Source organism: Neovison vison, chromosome 8 (genome assembly GCF_020171115.1).
Source record: "Neovison vison isolate M4711 chromosome 8, ASM_NN_V1, whole genome shotgun sequence".
Taxonomy (NCBI): domain Eukaryota; kingdom Metazoa; phylum Chordata; class Mammalia; order Carnivora; family Mustelidae; genus Neogale; species Neogale vison.
The window spans coordinates 9,496,570-9,515,458 of NC_058098.1; the positions used below are offsets into that span (position 1 = coordinate 9,496,570).

Here is an 18,889-nt window from a genome sequence, read left to right on the forward strand (position 1 = left end):
TTTGCTTCTCTGTGGTGCCTCTGCACCTGTGTCTCCCCACCCCTCGCCACCCACTTTTGGACATTTTTAACCTCCTTTCCTGCCAGTCTCTGGAGAGCTTGGACAACAAATGGGAAACGTTCTTTATAAGGCAGTTTGTGAATTGTGCAGAATCTAATCTCTCCAAATGTGAGCCTAGAAGAATCGATCATCTTCGTGGGTTTCTTTGTTATTCTCTGAGATTCTAACTTCAGGATAAAATAGAAGTTTACTCCGTACAGTGGCCATTTCAGCAGCTGACCTCGATTCTGTCCAAAAAAAAAAGATTTTCTGTCACAGAGTGTGTCTATTCACTGTTTGTAACTTACCTCCCGCTCTTGTGCTTTCCTCTGATTAAATATTTCTAAAGAATATTTTAAACAGGGAATATTGTACAAGGGACAACACAATTTATTAGTGAGATTTCACGTGAGAAGGAAATGTTAAGTTTTTAAATATTTGAATGTTAAATTTTAAATGTTTAAATTTTAACATGTTCATTTTTAACCTCTTGCAATGTGATCATTTTCATTATCTAAGTTAAATTCATGCTTGTAGAAGATTCAGAAAATGCAGAATAATACAGAAAACAAAATCACCTTTAGTCCTAAATTCACAGGCAACATTTCCTGACATTTTTGCTCTATTTCTGTAGCATTTTGATGTGCTTGGTATGTTTTTACATCATTGCCGAATGTATTACCATATGCACAATTTGAAATGCTTCTATTCCTTTCTTTAAAATGTAACATTTCCCCCGTGTTATTATATCCTGCTTACAAATATAGGTTACTTTTCATTACATCCTTGTTGAACATTCAGGCTTCGAATTTTTAATAATTGGAAATGATGCTGGCGGTGCTGGGAGGCTCAGTCAGTTAAGCGTCTGCCTTCAGCTCAGGTCATGATCCCAGAGTCCTGGGATGGAGCCCCGCATCGGGCTCCCTGCTCAGCGGGGAGCCTGCTTCCTCCTCTGCCTATCACTCTCCCCTGCTTGTGTTCTCTCTCTCTCTCTCTCTCAAATATATAAATAAAATCTTAAGAAACAAAGAAAGAAAGAAAAAGAATGCTGTATTTATCATCTTAACGCATAAAGCTCTTTCCGATATAGAATTATTTTCTCCAGATAAGATTCCCAGAAATTGAATTACTGGGTCAAATGTTATTAACATTTAAGGCTAAATGTTGCCAAATTGCTTTCCACAAAGGCTGAACCAGTTTATACTCATTAACAATACTGAGAGGCCAAGTTTACTTCCCCTGCTCCAAAATTGGGTATTATTTTGCAAAGTACCGTACTAATTTATATAAGCCGTTTATCATTATTTCATTAGTAACTTTTAATGGCGTTAGTAGAGGAGCTTTTAAGGATCCATACATGGCGGAGCACCTGGTAGGCTAAAGCCTCTGCCTTTGGCTCAGGTCATGATCCCAGGGTTCTGGGATCGAGCCCCACACTGGGTTCTCTGCTCAGCAGGGAGCCTGCCTCCCCCTCTCTCTCTGCCTGCCTCTCTGCCTACTTGTGACCTCTGTCAAATAAATAAATAAAATCTTAAAATAAAAAAAAGAATCCATTCATGGTCATATTTTTACGTAAAGTGATAGGTAGTACAGTAAATAAAAGAATGACAAAAAAAAAAAGGATTATGAGTATCTTGATGACCAGGTATCAATACACAAATAGAAAATGTATCCATCACTTAATCCGACAGCAGAATGAACACTGTAGAGACATACAATCTTTTGTAATTTCATCACCTTATTTAGCATATGATTCTAGTCACCAGCAAAAAGGGAAATTATTAGGAACCCAGACTTTTTGCCCCCATGTTGGGAATTTTCCCCATGTGTCTTGATTGGCTTAATCAATATGAAATATTGCTTGTATATAAGTCATTGGAATGTAACTTCTAATTGGACGGTGATGTTCATGATGACCAAAAGCTGCCAGCAGAGTTGGGTTTTGGTGATGACTCGGCTGGAAAATTGTCCAGCAGGGAGCCATTTCCAATTGATTAGCTCTCATTGCTAATAGCCTCAGAGACAGTTTCCACTCCTGTATTTAAATGTAATTTTTGATAGCTGGACAAAGCACTGATCAAGGAAAGGGTATGGGGGCAGGGGCTACCATAAAGTAAATGTACAGCTGTGCCGGATTTTCAGTAACTCTGAGGGCAACTTACAAATCGGAAATGTGCAGCCGTTGACAAAGCTCCTTACGTCAGAAGATGAATGGGAGCCTTGGGGGAGGGAAGAGGGACTCTAACACCAGCAAGCCCCTCAAGTCAGCGTCTTTACAAAGAAGGGAGGAGAAATACTTATCTAGTCTCTCTTAGGGGCTGCTCATGCAGTCATTTCTATGACTCCGTCTAATTTTTCGGGAAAAGAGTCAAGGTCGCTGCAAAGTAGCTCAGTTTAAAAATAGCTGAGAATGTGTGATGTGAATAATCCAGCGATGAAAAAGGACGTAAGAGGGCCTGAAGATTATATGTGGTTTGTTGATGTCATTTTTAAAACTGAGACTCCTGGTCCCCAGCATCACTGGTCTTACAGCCATAGAATGAGATTCTGTAAAACCTCGTGGAAAAACTAAACACTAAGAAAACAAAAGATTATGATCTTACCCCCAAATGCCCATAATGGTGCCATAGCTAACACGAAGAGGGTACCATTCATAACAATGTTAAATAGAAAACAAAAGTGGATGCCTTCAGTTCCGCAATATTTATTTATTTATTTATTTATTTTTAAAGAGTTATTTATTTATTTGACAGACAGACATCACAAGTAGGGGAAGAGGCAGGCAGAGAGAGAGAGAAGGAAGCAGGCTCTCTGCTCAGGGCTCGATCCCAAGATCCTGGGATCATGACCCGAGCCAAAGGCAGAGGCTTTAACCCACTGAGCCACCCAGGCACCCCAGTTCCACAATATTTATTAAGCACCTAGCGTGTGCCTGGCAGTTTGTGAGACAGAGAAACGAGAGAGAGAGAGTACTTGATATAGGATTTTATTTCTTTCAAGTAAGGATATTTTATTATAAAATTACTATATAATTTGTAGAAGATTTCAATCTTACATATAATTTAAAAAGAAAAAGATGAGGGACAATTCAATAAATGTGGTTGGTAGAATTGACTATTTTTTTTTTAAGATTTTATTTATTTGTTTGACAGAGACCACAAATAGGCAGAGAAGCAGGCAGAGAGAACGGGGAAGCAGGCTCCCTGCTGAGCAGAGAGCCTGATGTGGGGCTTGATCCCAGAACCCTGGGATCATGACCTGAGCTGAAGGCAAAGGCTTTAACCCACTGAGCCACCAGACGCCCCTGGATTCCCTATTTCAGTTACAAAAGAAAATCCCCACTGATTACATAACAAAGCCTGGGAGCATCTGAGTGGCTCAGTCAGTTAAACATCTGACTCTTGGCTTCAGCTCAGGTCATGATATCAAGGCTGTGAGAGCAAGTCCCTCCCCTACCCCCAACCCCTGTTGGTCTCTGTGCTAAGCGTGGAGCCTGCTTAAGATTCTTACTCTCCCTCTTCCTTTGTACCCCCCTCAAAAATTTTAATTACATAACAAGGCCTAAAAAATACATTTAAAGGACGCAGAAGCCATCAAAGCCACTGGACATCTCCAGATTCGAAATACCAAGTAGTAGTAATAATAAGGCACATAGCAAAGTTAAAAGACAAGCAGGATACCAGGCGAACTATTTCCCAACTGTGTTAGACAAATGACAGATCCAGAATCCAGAAAACGCCCTTTCAAATCAGTAGGAAAAAGACAACCCACTAGGGAAAAAATGTGCCAAAGGCTGTGGACAGACGACCAACAGGGACAGATGTGTGGTCAGTACTGTAGGCAAGCGGCTGGTCCGAGCCTGACTCAGGAAAATGGCATGGTAAGACAGTTGCCAACCATCCGACTGGCAAACCTTTTACAGTTGGTGATGCCATGTGTTGACAAGGGCTAAAAAACATGAGATCTGAGGATCCAGTCCCCATAATCTACAAACTTGCTACACTGCAGTCTTAAGGCCATGTCCGTAAGGTCTGCCCACTCTAAGGTTACCTTCTTCCCCTTTGTCCTTAATAAGGACCTTGTGGGGAGATTCTTAGATGCTATCAGTTTCCCTTCACCACCCCCAACCTGCCCCACACTTTAGCATCCATCGATGCTCTGTGGTCACCACGATTATTCCTATGTTGTTTGCCAAATGACAATTTTTCAAATTCTGTCGTTACTTTCACTTTTTTTTTTAATTTTATTTATTTATTTATTTGACAGACAGAGATTATAAGTAGGCAGAGAGGCAGGCAGAGAGAGGAGGAAGCAGGCTCCCTGCTGAGCAGAGAGCCCGATGCGGGGCTCGATCCCAGGACCCTGGCAGAGGCTTTAACCCACTGAGCCACCCAGGCGCCCCTACTTTCACATTTATTATACGGACTTTCTGTAAGGAAGTACTGTCCTTTCCCCCCATTTACGTATTCAGCTGTCGACTTGAATCGGTTACTGCTCTCATGACGTACTTGGTTGCTCATTTGATCTAGATTTTGGCCATTGGGAGGTCTTCATGTTGGCTCCTGTGTCCTTTCAAAACACCCCCATCATTTTTTAAGCACTTCCTTCCTGGCCTCACAAGATGGTCCAGGTTCATCTTGTACATTTCCTGCCCCAGCAGTAGAATCAGCCATTTCTTTAAAAAAAAAAAAAAAAAAAACCCACAGGTTTTCTTTTATTGGAAAAGGGTATTTGAAATGAGTCTGGGCACTAGGGTGCCTTTTGCTACTGGGTGTCTCCAAAACTGTATCCTGCATCTTCCCTCCATCCCTCCCACCCCGTCCTGTCTCCCTTCCCAACGGCTATCTCCCTGGTAAGCCATCACATGTCATCGGAATAATCCCCTCTTTCTGGGTCCCCTACCCCCAGCCTTGCCTTTCTCCCATTCACCCACCATGGTGGAAGAAGCGTAATCTTAGAACATAATTTGGACCTTATCATCCCTTTGCATAAAACCTGGGTGGATGTCAAGGTCAGGTTGAGACAACAGAAATCACTACATATTTGAGCATGGGGAACTGAAGCCTTGCTCATGGCCACCCACCAACAATACTAGCCTGCCACATCTTGGTGCAGGGTTGACAAGCTTTTTTTGTAACAAAGGACCAGAAAGTCACTATTTTTGATTTGCCCATTATAGCACAAAAGCAGATATAAACACAGTACAAATAAATGAACATGGCCGTGTTCCAGTGAAATCTGATTTACAAAATGGGCAATGAGGTGGATTTGGCCTGCCTTCACGGGTGGTTTCAAAACCTTTCCAAAGGCACTATGAACTCTTAGAAAGCTTTCAGTAGGTAGTTCCACAGTTAATACGAAGTTCTCCAGGAAGCTGCCTCAGCCTCTTCCACCCCACCCTCACCCCTGATCCCATGCCTGCGGCTGTCTTCAGCAATCCTGTCTTACTCTGCAGGCCAACTTACTTACAATGCCTCCCACTGGCAGTCTCTAACCTGGAACCCATAGGGAAGAGGATTCTAGGAAATGTCCAAAGGGCAACAGACAATTTAGCCTAGTGGCTTCCAACTTCTGATGAGCAAAAATTCACTCCACACTGTGGCTGCCTTCTCCCCTTGCTCACTACATACTCCACCGTGTTCCTCTCAGTTCTTCAAATCTACCAACCTCTTTTCTACCACAGGACCTTTGCACATGCTGCCCCATTTGCTTGGAATAATCTTTCCTCCCTTTGCCCAAGTCTAGCTCTTTCTGTCTATTAGATCCCAGATTAAAGGACACAGTCTTGAAGATACCTTCCCCAATGCCTTTATTTAAGGGCCCCTCCCTTTTATTAGAATTTGTCTTCTTAAAGCTTTGGCGCTATCTTGTTCCCTCTCCCATCTTCAGGATTTAGAACTGTGCCTATCACACAAAGGTGCTCAAATACTTAACTAACTGAAAGTAGCACTTAGCACAATTGACTAATATTTCACTTACCTGTTGACTGTCGATTGTTTAGCGATCGGCTTCCTATATCCATATATATGCTTTCAGGGAAGGGGTTAGGACTCTAACATTTATTCCTTATACCTAAGCCCTAAAACAGTGCCTAGAAGATAGTAGGTATTAAAATAAATAAATAAATAAATAAATAAATAAATAAATAAAGATAGTAGGTATTCAGTAAACATTTGTTAAATGAATAAATGAATGACCACCTTCGTCACAGTTATAAAAACTTATGGATAGTAAGTACTACATAATCATGGGGATTGGGTAAAATTGCATAGCAAATATATAGTCTTTATGAAGTATATTCAAATATCCATTTAAAATCTAGACTCGTCGTTTTTCCACATGGCAAGCCCTCCAAGGACAGGATCTCTGGATATGGAGGGTCCCCTGTGAGTTTAAGGACCGCACACCGTGTCAGTTCTTTGCCTCGCCTTAAGATGTCACTAAGTGACTTGGCTCGCGGCGTCTGCGGGGCTGGTGCTGAAAGTGCCGGGAGGTCAGACCGGGAAGGGAGGAAATGACCTGGTGTTAGGAACAAATCTCCCACTTCCGCCAGCGCCTGGCAGACAAGGTGACAACGTGCTGATGTGCTCCGCCGGCTTTAGAGGACGTTCATTAGCACACCTGATATCCCAGAGCCCTGCACCCTTCTGGTTTCTTCTACAGCCAGAACCTTAATAAATCAGTCCAAACCTGATAAATCACGGCACGTCGTGACTGACTCCATGTTGCGAGTCCGGCACTGTCCCTAGGGCCCTGGGCTGGACTTCAACATTCCCTAATCGTTCTCTCTCCAGAAGCAGCAGGGGAGCTGAGACAGAAAAGAAAGAAGTATGAGGCATAGAAAATCCTACAAGCAACGTGGTATTCTAGATCCCAAAACAAAAAAAAGGGGGGAGGGGAATATTAGGAGGAAAACTGGTAAAATACAAGAAAATGTCTAGTTTAGTTAGTGGGGGTGTGCCAATGTGAGTCTCTTGGTTTGTTAATCAGGAGACACTGGGTGAGCCACACCTACAACTCTCTGTCCTGTCTGCAATTTCCCGTGAATCTAAAGGTAGTTTTCGAAGCATGTAAGACAACTAGAAGGTACAAGCTTCCAGTTCTAAGGTAAGACAGAGATGCAATGTACAGCATAGGCGATACAGTTAATAATATTGGGGGGGCACCTGGGTGGCTCAGTCGGCTAAGCATCTGCCTTAATCTCAGGGTCAAGATCCTGGGGTCCTGGGATGGAGCCTGTGGGGCTCCCTGCTCAGGGGGGAGTGTGCTTCTCCCCCTCCCTCTGCCCCTCCTCCCCCACACGCCCACCCCCACCACCCACCCCCTCCCCCCCCCCCCCCCCCCCCCCCCCCCCCCCGCACTGCTCATGATCTCTCATTCTCTCTCTCTCTCTCTCTCTCTCTCGCAAATAAATAAAAACGTTGAAAGAGTAAAATAAATAATAATATTGTAATAACTTGGTGTGGCAACACATGGCAGCTAGATTTATCCTGGAGATGACTTCGTAATGGACGTAAGCATTGAATCACTATGTTGCACTGCTAAAACTCATACAATATTGTAAGCCAACTGCACTTCAAGAGAAAAGACGTGTGGAAGTGTTGGCTTGGGTGGCCTGGGTAGATGCTGTTGGGCTCCAGAGACGGCGGAGGAATTCCTGAAATCAAACTGACCTGGGAAGAAGCTCTTTCTCCCTCCCCCTCCCCCCACCAATTTACCAGCTGTGTGACCTTGGGCGAGTGACTTAACCTCTCAGAGCCTTATTTTTCTTTTTCTTTCTTTCTTTTTTTTTTTTTTTTCTTGAGAGAGAGAGAGGGAGAGTCTGGGGAGTGGAGGGGTGGGCAGGAAGCAGAGGAAGAGAGAGAATTTTTTCTTTTTTTTTTTTTTAAGATTTTATTTATTTGACAGAGCACAAGCACACAGAATGCCAGGCCTTGGGAGAGGGAGAAGCAGGCTCCTCACTGAGCAGGGAGCCTGAGGTGGGGCTCAACCACCCTGAGATCATGGAAGGCAGCCACTTAACCCACTGAGCCACTCAGGAGCCCTGTGGGAGAGGGAGAATCTTGTGCAGACTCCCTGCTGAGACAGAGCTCTGGATGGACACCGGGCTCCATCTCAGGGCCCTGAGACCATGACCTGAGCTGAAACCAAGAATCAGAGGTTTAACTGACTGAGCCACACCAGCGCCCCAGCTTTCTTATATTTAAGCGGTGTCCACACCGTGGGGGTCTGGTGAGGGATCTGTGATGGGTCTCAGGTAACGCATCTCCAAGCATAGTGTTCCCACACCTCGTAAATCCTCAGTCCACGCTATCTTCCCTTTCCCTATCATTTCAGAAAAAGGAGCAATCAGCTGTGCTTGTATATTTGACACATAATGAGAAGTGAGATTTGTATTAGGTCATTGATGTTGGCTCACTCGAATTCGAAAAGCAGGGAGGGCGTTTAACGATCTCCTCTGAAAGCCAAGAGGATCACTTCTGATCACTTTTGTGTTTAAATCCACAAAAGGTATTTCATAGGCTATCCCCAGGAGGCATTTTTCTATCAAGACTGGTCTTAAAAACTGTGTGTGTGTGTGTGTGTGTGTGTGTGTGTGTGTGTGTGTGTTTTCTAAGATAAACTCAGAGATGAGCAGAACAACATTTTGTGGACATTATTCATGGGGCACTGATGATAAAAGCAAAAGACTAGAAACGAGTTCAGTGCCCTCCCCACCCCCACGGAGGGAGTCTATCTAAGTAACTGTGGTTCTTTGGAGCCACAGAATTTTCTGAAGACATTTTAAAATGTGGAACAAGAATGTGTGTGTACACATATATTGCATGATGCGCTCATATGCAAAAATACATAAGCAAAAAAATAGGGCACATAAGTACATACTCTATGCTATATTTACATATCAAAGGAGTACAGATGAGTACTTTTCATGTGTTCATCCAGTATCACTGGAAAGATACACAAGAACCTGGCAATAGTGGTCTGCTTCTTGACTGGCACCAAAGAGAACATCTAAGTGACAGCCATCCTGTTAAAATACTATTGCCAGGGACACCTGGGTGGCTCAGTCGTATAAGCCGCTGCCTTCGGCTCGAGTCATGATCCCAGGGTCCTGGGATCGAGTCCCACATCGGGCTTCTTGCTCAGCAGGGAGCCTGCTTCTCTCTCCTTGCCTGCCTCTCTGCCTGCTTATGTGCCCGCTCGCTTGCTCTCTCTCCAACAAATAAATAAATAAGATTCTTTAAAATGTGTGTGTGTATATATATATATATATATATATATATATATATATATATATAATTGCCAAAAAAATTAAGAATTTATTACATACTTATTGTCCACCATGTTTTTAAGCATTTTATTATGAACAATTTCAGACCCATAGAGAGGAGTGAAGATCACAATGCTCCCCTCTTTACCCATGACCCAGCTTCTGCAACTAGCAACCTTCAGTCATTCTGATTTTATAATATCCTCTCCTCGTTTGCATCAATTGCATAAAAATAATCATTTCATCAGTTACATTAAAATAATCATTATAATAGTAACTCAGATCAACCAAAGGAAGTTAAAAAGGTTTTTTAAATTTATGTATACATTTTTTTGCTAAGAAGGTTGAAGGGTGATCAATATAAGACATCGAAGCCAAAAAATAATTTTTTAAAGATTTTTTTTTAATTTATGACAGAGAAAGGTAGCGAGAAAGGGAACACAAGCACAGGGGAGCTGGAGAGGGAGAAGCAGGCTTCCTGCTGAGCAGGGAGCCTGAAGCTGGCCTTGTTCCCAGGACGCTGGGATCATGGCCAGAGGTAAAGGCAGATGCTTAATGACTGAGCCACCCAGGCACTGCCCCCCAAAATAATTATTGCATGACTATAAAATCCCATGGAGAAATGCAATTGAAATACAAGTTTTAGGGGAAAAACTCCTTCAGTAATAACATGGAATCTCAACTTTTAAAGAACAGCTTATTTTGTTAATAAATATATATAACTTATATTATTTATACATATTATATAATAATATTGTATATTACTTAAATGGATGGACCATGGAGATCCAGGATATATAATATTCAGGCTACTTTAAATACATTTAAATAAATCATGTAATGAATAATTACCATGCCCCAGAATCCTTTTAAACTATTTAAATATGTAAAATCATTGTAGATACCAACTTCACAACATTTATGGGAGTATACACTTTTTTGTGGGGGGAGGAGTATATACTTTTTAAAGAATTATTTTAGATGGCAGAAGAGAAAAACAGTTTGAAGATCATGCTCCAGAAGACCCGGTATGTATTTCCAAGTCTTAGGAAGCTGTTGGGTTGTTTATGCCGAAAAGGTCATGCATGCCTGAAGTCTGGAGAGAGGAAAGGGAGCAAAGAACCTGAGACTGAGGGCTGGTCCATGTGTCTCTTTCCCACTATCCCTTGTAACCAAGCTGGAGCATTCCAGGAATGCAAGGCTGGTTTAATACGTGAAGATCAACCAGTTTAATTCTCCCGTGACAACCCAGGGCCACAGATATTCAAATCTCCTTGCCATTACACATACAAAGGAGAAAAAAACCACTGCCAGCCACCATCCCTCCCTTCACTCGCCAAGCAACCTGCTGAAAGCAACCCATTTTCCCTAGGAGACTGTACTTTGTTCAGTGCATGGGTGGAGGAGGGTGTGTGTGCCCTAATTACCTGCCTTGAAAGGATGGTGGCCGCTCTGCTCCTCTCCTGGGCCGCGTTCTCAGTCTTCACATGGTGTCCCTCCAGGTATGGCTAGTCGCCTGTCTGGGGTTGGAATCCCTGTGGGTCCCCAGGCCCCAGCCCAGAACTACCCAGCCAGTCTTTCTGGGAATCTGCATTCGAAACATCTCCCCTCTCCTAGGTGATTCTTAGGTAACCTAAAGATTATGGAGCTTCTAGCCCAACCGATTCTCACTCAGGACTGATGTGCGATAAGTCTCTAGTTTATTTTCACACAGGGGCTTGCCCTTAACCATCTCGTGGCCTTTGTCCTACCTGACTGTTCCTTCCCTGATCCCTCGGAGGACTCCACATCCTTCCTCTACTCCCCCAGAGATGCTCCCCAAATACTTACGTACTGTGTCTTCCAAGGGGTCCTCTGTGGATGTCAGCCATCCACCTTTCTGAGCTGACTCCCAAATTCTCATCACTAACCCCAACCATTCGCCCACATGCCCTTGCTGCGGACTGTGTACTAGATCTTGGCTTTGATTCACTCATTTACAACCCAGAGCAGCCCCCTGAGGTTGGCCATCATTATCACCCTCTTACCAACAATGAAACAGAAGCTCGGAGGGAAAAGCAACTTTTCCAGTTTGCAAATGCTAAAGCCAGGGTTTGAACTTATGTCAGCCTAACCTCTTTTTTTTTTTTTTTTTTAAAGACTTTAGTTATTTATTTGACTCAGAGATAGAGATTTCAAGCAGGCAGGCAGAGAGAGAGGGGGAAGCAGGCTTCCCGCTGAGCAGAGAGCCCAGTGTGGGGCTTGATCCCAGGACCCTGAGATCATGACTTGAGCTGAAGGCAAAGGCTTAACCCTCTGAGCGACCCTGGTGCCCCACAGTCTAACCTCTTAATCATGGGTGCTCGGCATCTCACTTGTGCTCCAAAATACTGAAACATACAACTTGCTACCTTCCCTTTTCCTCTCCCCCTCCCCAATTCCCGTGCCGGGAGCCCCAACATGTGACCCTATGTCCTGAATCTTCGCACGTCCTGAAAATACTCTTCTCAGATCTCTCCTCCCTTCCATGTTCCAGGTTCACATTCAGCACCACTCTCCTATTACTGAAAATAAGCTGGAAGTGTAATGCAGCTCTCTCTAAAAAACAAACGAAAACAAAAACAAAAACAAAAACAACTCTCTTACATTAGCGGCAGAGCCAAAAGCAGATGAACTCTTTGGGTTGCGGTGGCTTCTCTTCTTAGAAAATATTGGGGGCGCCTGGGTGGCTCAGTGGGTTAAGCCTCTGCCTTCGGCTCAGGTCATGATCTCAGGGTCCTGGGATTGAGCCCCGCATTGGGCTCTCTGCTCAGCAGAGAGCCTGCTCCCCACCCCCTCCCCGGCCCCTCTGCCTGCTTCTCTGATTACTTGTGAACTCTCTGTCAAATAAATGAATAAAATCTTAAAAAAAAAAAAGAAGAAGAAGAAGAAGAAGAAGCAGGACATTGCTGGGTCCATGTTCTGCTGAGTCTAAGGGACTGAATACAGGGGACCCCATGTGCCCATCACTTTCTTTCCTGACCCTGTTCTGCATCTCCTCCCTCTCCTCCACAATTTTGACTCTGCCATTTCTTTAGAATTTATCCAAAGTGAGGAATTAATGATCATAAATGCTCAAAAATAAACACAAACTATGGCAAAGTACAGGAGACCAGAGGGCAGATCACCGGCAGCTTCGGGAACCAATCTAGCTCAAAGGTGGGCCCCCCCTTTTTTTTAATTACCTATCAATATCTATTCTTGCGCATGAAAACCCCAGATCTGGCACTCTCTTGAGAAATCGGACAGCCCAGCAAACCCTGGGGCCACCTTCCTCCAGGTTTGCCATCGGTGCTGGCAGATGGTGGGCAGTTCCCTCCGGACAAGGCATGGGCTTGCCAGATGCCCGCAGTCCACTTCCTGTCATCTCCTGGTTTCCACCACCAAGTGTCAGCAGCCCTGTGTCTTTCCACTTGAGTTACTTGTTTGTTGAATCCAGCCCTGGGTCTCCCGTTAGACTTAACGGAGAGGGGCCCCTGCCCTCGATGCCTTGCCATGGTGGCTCTGACTGTAAACTACCCAGACAAAACATTTGTTAAACATCATGGGCCAATCTGGCCCTCAGCGCTGGTCCCCAGGGGTGGCACGGGGCCACCTGTGGCACGACACATCCGCTCTTGTGGCTAACACCCTTAGACCTCAGGGAAGCACTCCTGCACATCTCTGGTCCTCTGCAAAGCACAGGCACTGGCCCCTGCGTGCTGCAGCCGTGTCCTTGCGCCACTGTGCACAGAAGGCAGACTCCGTCCTGCGGGGCCAGCAGGACCTGCGTGGGGTAGGGAGGATCTCAGCACTCCGAGCCACCGGGAAAGAAAAAGGACGGGGCACTCACTGTGGCGGCTCCGTAGACTGCGGATACGGGTGCACCGGGTCTCCCCGGCAGCACCAGGGCTTCCCTGGACAATTTCTCATAGTCTCAACACGTCGTGCCATGGGCTTACCCAGGCCACAGGACTGGGTAAGGAGCATCCCACAATACTCAGCAACTCATAACACTCTTGAGTCCACTTAGATATTGGTCTTGTTGAATATGCTTAGATTCTCTCTCTCTCTTTGTTTAAGGTTCTATTTATTTGACAGAGAGCACACAAGCAGGGGGAGCTACAGACAGAGGGAGAGGGAGAAACAGACTCCCTGCTGAGCGTGGAGCCCCGACCTGGGGCTCGATCCCAGGACCCTGGGATGATGACTAGAGCCCAACCCAGACGCTCAACCAACTGAGCCACCCAGGCGCCCCTTAGATTCTCCACATCGGCATCTAGATGAAAAGGGAGTGCTGGACTTGAAAGTAGTTTTATTTTTATAACGTATTTAGGGGGATTTAGCTAAAACGTATATAGGCACATTTCAGTTTAAATAATTTTGATGTGAAGCTTGATACCAATTATCATTTGTATTTTAACTTCCTATCTTCAATAATTTTGGATATCTTAGGCAAAAAGTATTTTTAAATATGTATGAAGTACGTGTTTTTTTAAGATTTTGTTTATTTATTTGACAAAGATCACAAGTAGGCAAAGAGACAGGCAGAGAGAGAGGAGGAAGCAGGCTCCCCGCTGAGCAGAGAGCCTGATGTGGGGCTCGATCCTAGGACCCCGAGATCATGAACTGAGCCAAAGGCAGAGGCTTAACCCACTGAGCCCTGCAGGTGCCCCTGTATTGTTTTTTAACATTTAATGTTTCAGTGAACGTATGCTCAAATATTTTATCCTTTAAGTATGGTTGTATTTTTTTTTCATCTTTTAGATCATTATCATCAATAGCAGGAGTCAACCGATGAGAGGATTTTAGTTCTGAAAGCCTAACGGCTCTAGTTAGCTGTATTTTGTCCATAATGGCTAATAACAATATGTTAAAGATTTGTAAAACAAGAAAGAATATATGATACCGTTCGCAAGAACATTGGCGGAACTAGAGGGTATGATGCTAAGTGAAATAAGTCAGAGAAAGACAATTACATGATTTTACCCATATGTGGAACTTAAGAAACAAAACAGAAGAGCATCAGGGAAGGGAGGGAAAAATAAAACAAGACAGAATCAGAGGGGGAGATAGACCATAAGGGACTCTTAACTCTAGGAAACCAACTGAGGGTGGCTGGAGGGGAGGTGGGCAGGGGGATGGGGTCCCTGGGGGATGGGCATGAAGGAGGCACGTGATGGAATGAGCGCCGGGTGTCATATGCGATTGATAAATCACTAAATTCTCCCTCTGAAACTAATAATATACTATATATTAATTGAATTTAAATAAAAGCTTAAAAATATGTATGAGAGACCGTAAAGCCTAAAACACGCTCTGGGGGCACCTGGGTGGCTCAGTCAGTTAAGTGTCTTTTTTCATCGGGCTCAGGTCATGATCTCAGGGTCCTGGGATAGAGCCCCATGTTGGGAGGATGGGGGCGGGGAGGGGAGATCCCTGCTCAGCAGGGAGCCTGCTTCTCCCTCTCCCTCCACCCCCCTCCCTGCTTGGGCTCCGTGGACTGCCTCTCTCAAATAAGTAAGTCCTTTATAATAAACAAACAGGCAAAACTCTCTCTGGCTCTTTACAAACATTTTGCCAACCTTTGGTCAATAGGACATAAATTATGTAAAACCTTGACTCCAGGGGCTCCTGGCTGAACCAGTCAGATCAACGCCTCTTGATCTCGGGGTTGTGAGTTCAAGCCCCACACTGGGTGGAGAGAGGACTTCAAAGTTTTTAAAAAGCGGATGCGTGGGTGGCTCAGCGAAGCCGCTAAACACCAACTTTTGGTTTCAGGGTCCCGAGCTCTGCACTCCACGGCGAGTCGGGCTTGAGATTCTCTCTCCTTCTCCTGCTCTCCTCCCGCTCATGCTCTCAGTCTCTCTCAAATAAGTAAAGAAATCTTCAAAAATATGTTTAAAAAAAGAACCCTTGGCTGTTACATGCATATTTCATAATTTTACCGAAATGGAAGCCACAGAAGAAATGGCATCTGTAATCCTTACCAGACACTAACACAACCTAGGATAAATAATTGTGAGTTATTTTTGTTACTCATTTGAATACGATCACAGGACCAACCGCAGACCACCCACCCGGCCACGTGCACTCATATGGAAATTCTCGTTGTTGATGGTTTTCTGACTCTCGGTGGCTTTACGCAGGCTTTGGCTTGGTCGTCAGGAACGCACTTGTCATTGGAGGAGTATTCAGTGATCTATTTGAAATTTGTTTCGGCTGATTTATGACTTTGTGAGCCGGGGCTGAGATCTGCTGGTTTGCTGGGCTCTGATCCTTGAGCACATCTGAGGTTCAATGTTGCCTTACCTACGAATTTTGACCAGACTTAAGAGACAGAGCCTGGAGCCCCAGGATGGCTCAATGAGTTAAAGCCTTTGCCTTCAGCTCAGGTCATGATCCCAGGGTCTTGGGATCAAGCCCTGCATCCGGCTCTCTGCTCGCCAGGGAGCCTGCTTCCTCCTCTCTCTCTGCCTGCCTCTCTGCCTACTTGTGATCTCTGTCTGTTAAATAAATAAATAAATAAAATCTTAAAAAACACACACACACAAACTCTTAAAAAAGAAAGAGACAGAGCCTGAATGTATCGCCCTCTGTTGGCATCAGGTACAGTTGTCACACTTTTGCTTTCGCTCTGGAGTTTGTTCACATCAAGAAAAGGTCTGGACTGGACCTTCATAACTAGAGGAGATTCTGTGATGTGTATTAATACTCTGGTTACATGGTCATCTAAAAATACGTAAAACAACAAACATGCTTTTAAGTCATCACCATCCTGTGTTGTAAAGGTTTGGGGCCAAGGTGTCCATTCAGTCCTTTCGACCTTTTTAGTGATTGTCGTGGTACCGTTTCACCACCAGGAATGAGAATGAGATGTAGCTTCCAGTGACTCAGTAGGGAAGAGAACACAAAGTCAAAGAGTGGGAAGCCATTGATACTCCCAAAGAAGACAGACTCAATCCCCTTGCAACGGGAGACAAAATGAGGGGAGAGGGGGAGCAGGGGCTGGGGGAGAGGAGGGAGAGGGAGCAGGGAAGCTGAGAAAGCAGGAGGGGGAAAGGAAGGAATGTCTCTGGGGCTCCTACCCCCCCATTGAGGTCTATTAGCGCCCCCCACCTGTTTTTTTTTTTTAAGATGTTATTTATTTATTTGACAGAGAGATCACAACTAGGCAGAGAGGCAGGCAGGGAGAGAGGGAAGTAGGCTCCCTGCTGGGCAGAGAGCCCAACACGGGGCTCGATCCCAGGACCCTGAGATCATGACCTCAGCTGAAGACAGAGGCTTAACCCGCTGAGCCACCCGGGCGCCCCCTAGCGCCCGCCATTTTAACCGCCTTCCTCCCCTTGGCTTTCACCTATGACACCAGTTACTTTCTTTCTAGGCACAAACAAGAGTTGCTCCTTTTAAGGGTCAGCCTTGGCGCGTTGGAGCTTTCGGGCTCCTGCTCCTGTAGGCCAGCAGACGGGCCCCAGTGCTCGGGGTGGGGGGGCACACTGGCTCCATCTCCCTCCTGAGAGCAGAGGGACCACTCTTCCCTAGAGACTCACCTGGGACCGCGGCGATCCCTTGTGCTCACTCGGATTGCGGTGCTGAGACGTTCCAGGGACGCAGCAAGCTCTGAGCGAGGACAGGTGGAGAAAAAGGGGCAAGGCGTGTGCAGAAGACGATCTGGAATCCTCTTCCTCGGGGAGTGTGCTGGATGTTTTCTAGAATGTGCATGGCTTTTGCCTGGGTACTGCCTTGCCTGCGCCTTTCAGTTTCATGCCTTTGAAGAATCTTGACTATAATCAGGGAACGAATTTATTTCGTTCCAGGTTATCTTACTTCTGGGTGTTCCTTTCAAGGTTCCATCTACAAAAGCCAGAAAGGGAGGAGGGGGGAGGGGAAACTGGCGACTACATTGAGAAACATGTCCATTTTTGTTGGAGAATTAATTGAATTCTTCAGATCGCTTTTATAAAACACATTCAGCAGGGATCCAAGCACCCTTGCTAATTGCTTAACAATCCTTGGACTGTCTGCCCTGCTTCTAAAACAGGGATCACACTCTGCACTGACTCTTCTTATCACTTTGGAGTAAAAAGGTCTCAAGAGCTTTTCTGTTTTGTTTTTGAAAATATCGATTGCAAAAGGAAGGTCAAGGGTCGTTCCCCACTTCCCCTTCCCCACAGAGGATTTTATTTTTAAATTCAGACCCACTATCCTGACATGCCAGGATAACCCAGAGTTTTCCAGCCTATGAATGTATCTCCCCTAACTCCATCACTGATCTATTTTGATGTCTATAAACCTGCAAGAAGGAAGCGTCCCGCGTCACCAGACCCAAGTCAGTCCAGAGAGGAGGTGTCGAGGCTCGGGGACACTCACGCTCCTTAAAGAGAGACTGGCCATTGACAACTTAAATCTTCAATGCTTGATCTCTTTGTTTGAGTCTTGGAATGCCATTGATACCTTCTTTGTATTTATAATTGTTTTAATTAGCCACCCAGCAGGAGCCCCTCCTCCAGCTGGATTATAGGCAGCACAGCGGGACCCACCAGCCCAGTTAAAATAAAGCACAGACTTTATGGCTCCCTTAATTTCTTTTATCTGTATCAAATTTTTTCTTTCTTCTCTTTCATTTTCCCTCTCTTTTTCTCCCTTCCCCCATCTCCCCCCCAACCCCGCAAACCCCAGCTTGTGTTTGGGAGGGCAGAGGTAAAAAAAGCTGTGACTCTAAGAATGGTTTGGCTTTTTGAAAATTCAAAAAATTATGGGAAAAAACCCACGAGGGTGGATCGTTATCAGCCGTTCACATCTCCGAGGGGAAAAATCGCACAGATGTGCTTGTCCACTGCTCTCCGAAACATTTCGTAAACCTCAAGGTGATGGTATCTTGAGGGATTACGGCGAAACTGATGTCAGTTGCTAAACTTTTGTGGGCGGAGGCCGGGGGGAAAGTTTGCAAAAAGGCTTCTCTATGGCCCCTGGTGTTGTTTGTTCTTATTGACCACATCCTTCTTTTGCGGATGGAAATCTGGAGGATCGATTATGATGCAGATCTGACACCATTTCCATTTGTGGGAGCGTCCTGGCCAAGGATGTTTGGACTTTTGGAAATTCTTGCATTGTTAAGATTGTTTTTCCCCTACTTTGAACTGGATGCTGCTGTTGGTGTGACCATAGGCAAAGTGCCTGACGCAGAACAGGTCGTAAGAACCCAAAAGAAAGACGGAGGGAGCTTCAGAGAAAATGCCACGGTCTCTCTTTCTGCGTGACTATAAAACGACCTGTCTAGAATTAAAACAGCACTGGTCCCTGTGGAAACATTCATTATTTCCAAAAGTAAAATCCTGCCAGGCGCCACAAGTAATCTAGTTTAGTTTTTTTTTTTTCCCCCCCTAATACTCAGAAGACCTTATTTGCATTTAAAAAGAAATGATAGCTCCAGTTATCAGATCTGGAAAAGACTTCAAGCTGGCTTCCGCATGTCAGGGCATTTTGAAGTCGAAAATGTTGTTGAGCCTTTTATTTTTAGAAATTTCCAACAGTCTAAACATTGAAGTCCATCCTAAACCAAGCGACCTGGGAGAGGGAAGG

At 44.9% G+C, this 18,889-nt stretch overlaps 1 long non-coding RNA gene across 1 annotated transcript; it reads right to left on the minus strand.

The window, feature by feature from the left end:
* Nucleotides 1–37: 37 nt before the first annotated feature.
* Nucleotides 38–17,050, minus strand: LOC122915963. The gene is made up of 3 exons (XR_006386113.1): nucleotides 16,858–17,050; nucleotides 6,730–6,847; nucleotides 38–287 (listed from the first exon to the last, which is right to left on the minus strand). It is a non-coding gene; the product is annotated as an uncharacterized LOC122915963 (long non-coding RNA).
* Nucleotides 17,051–18,889: the final 1,839 nt, after the last annotated feature.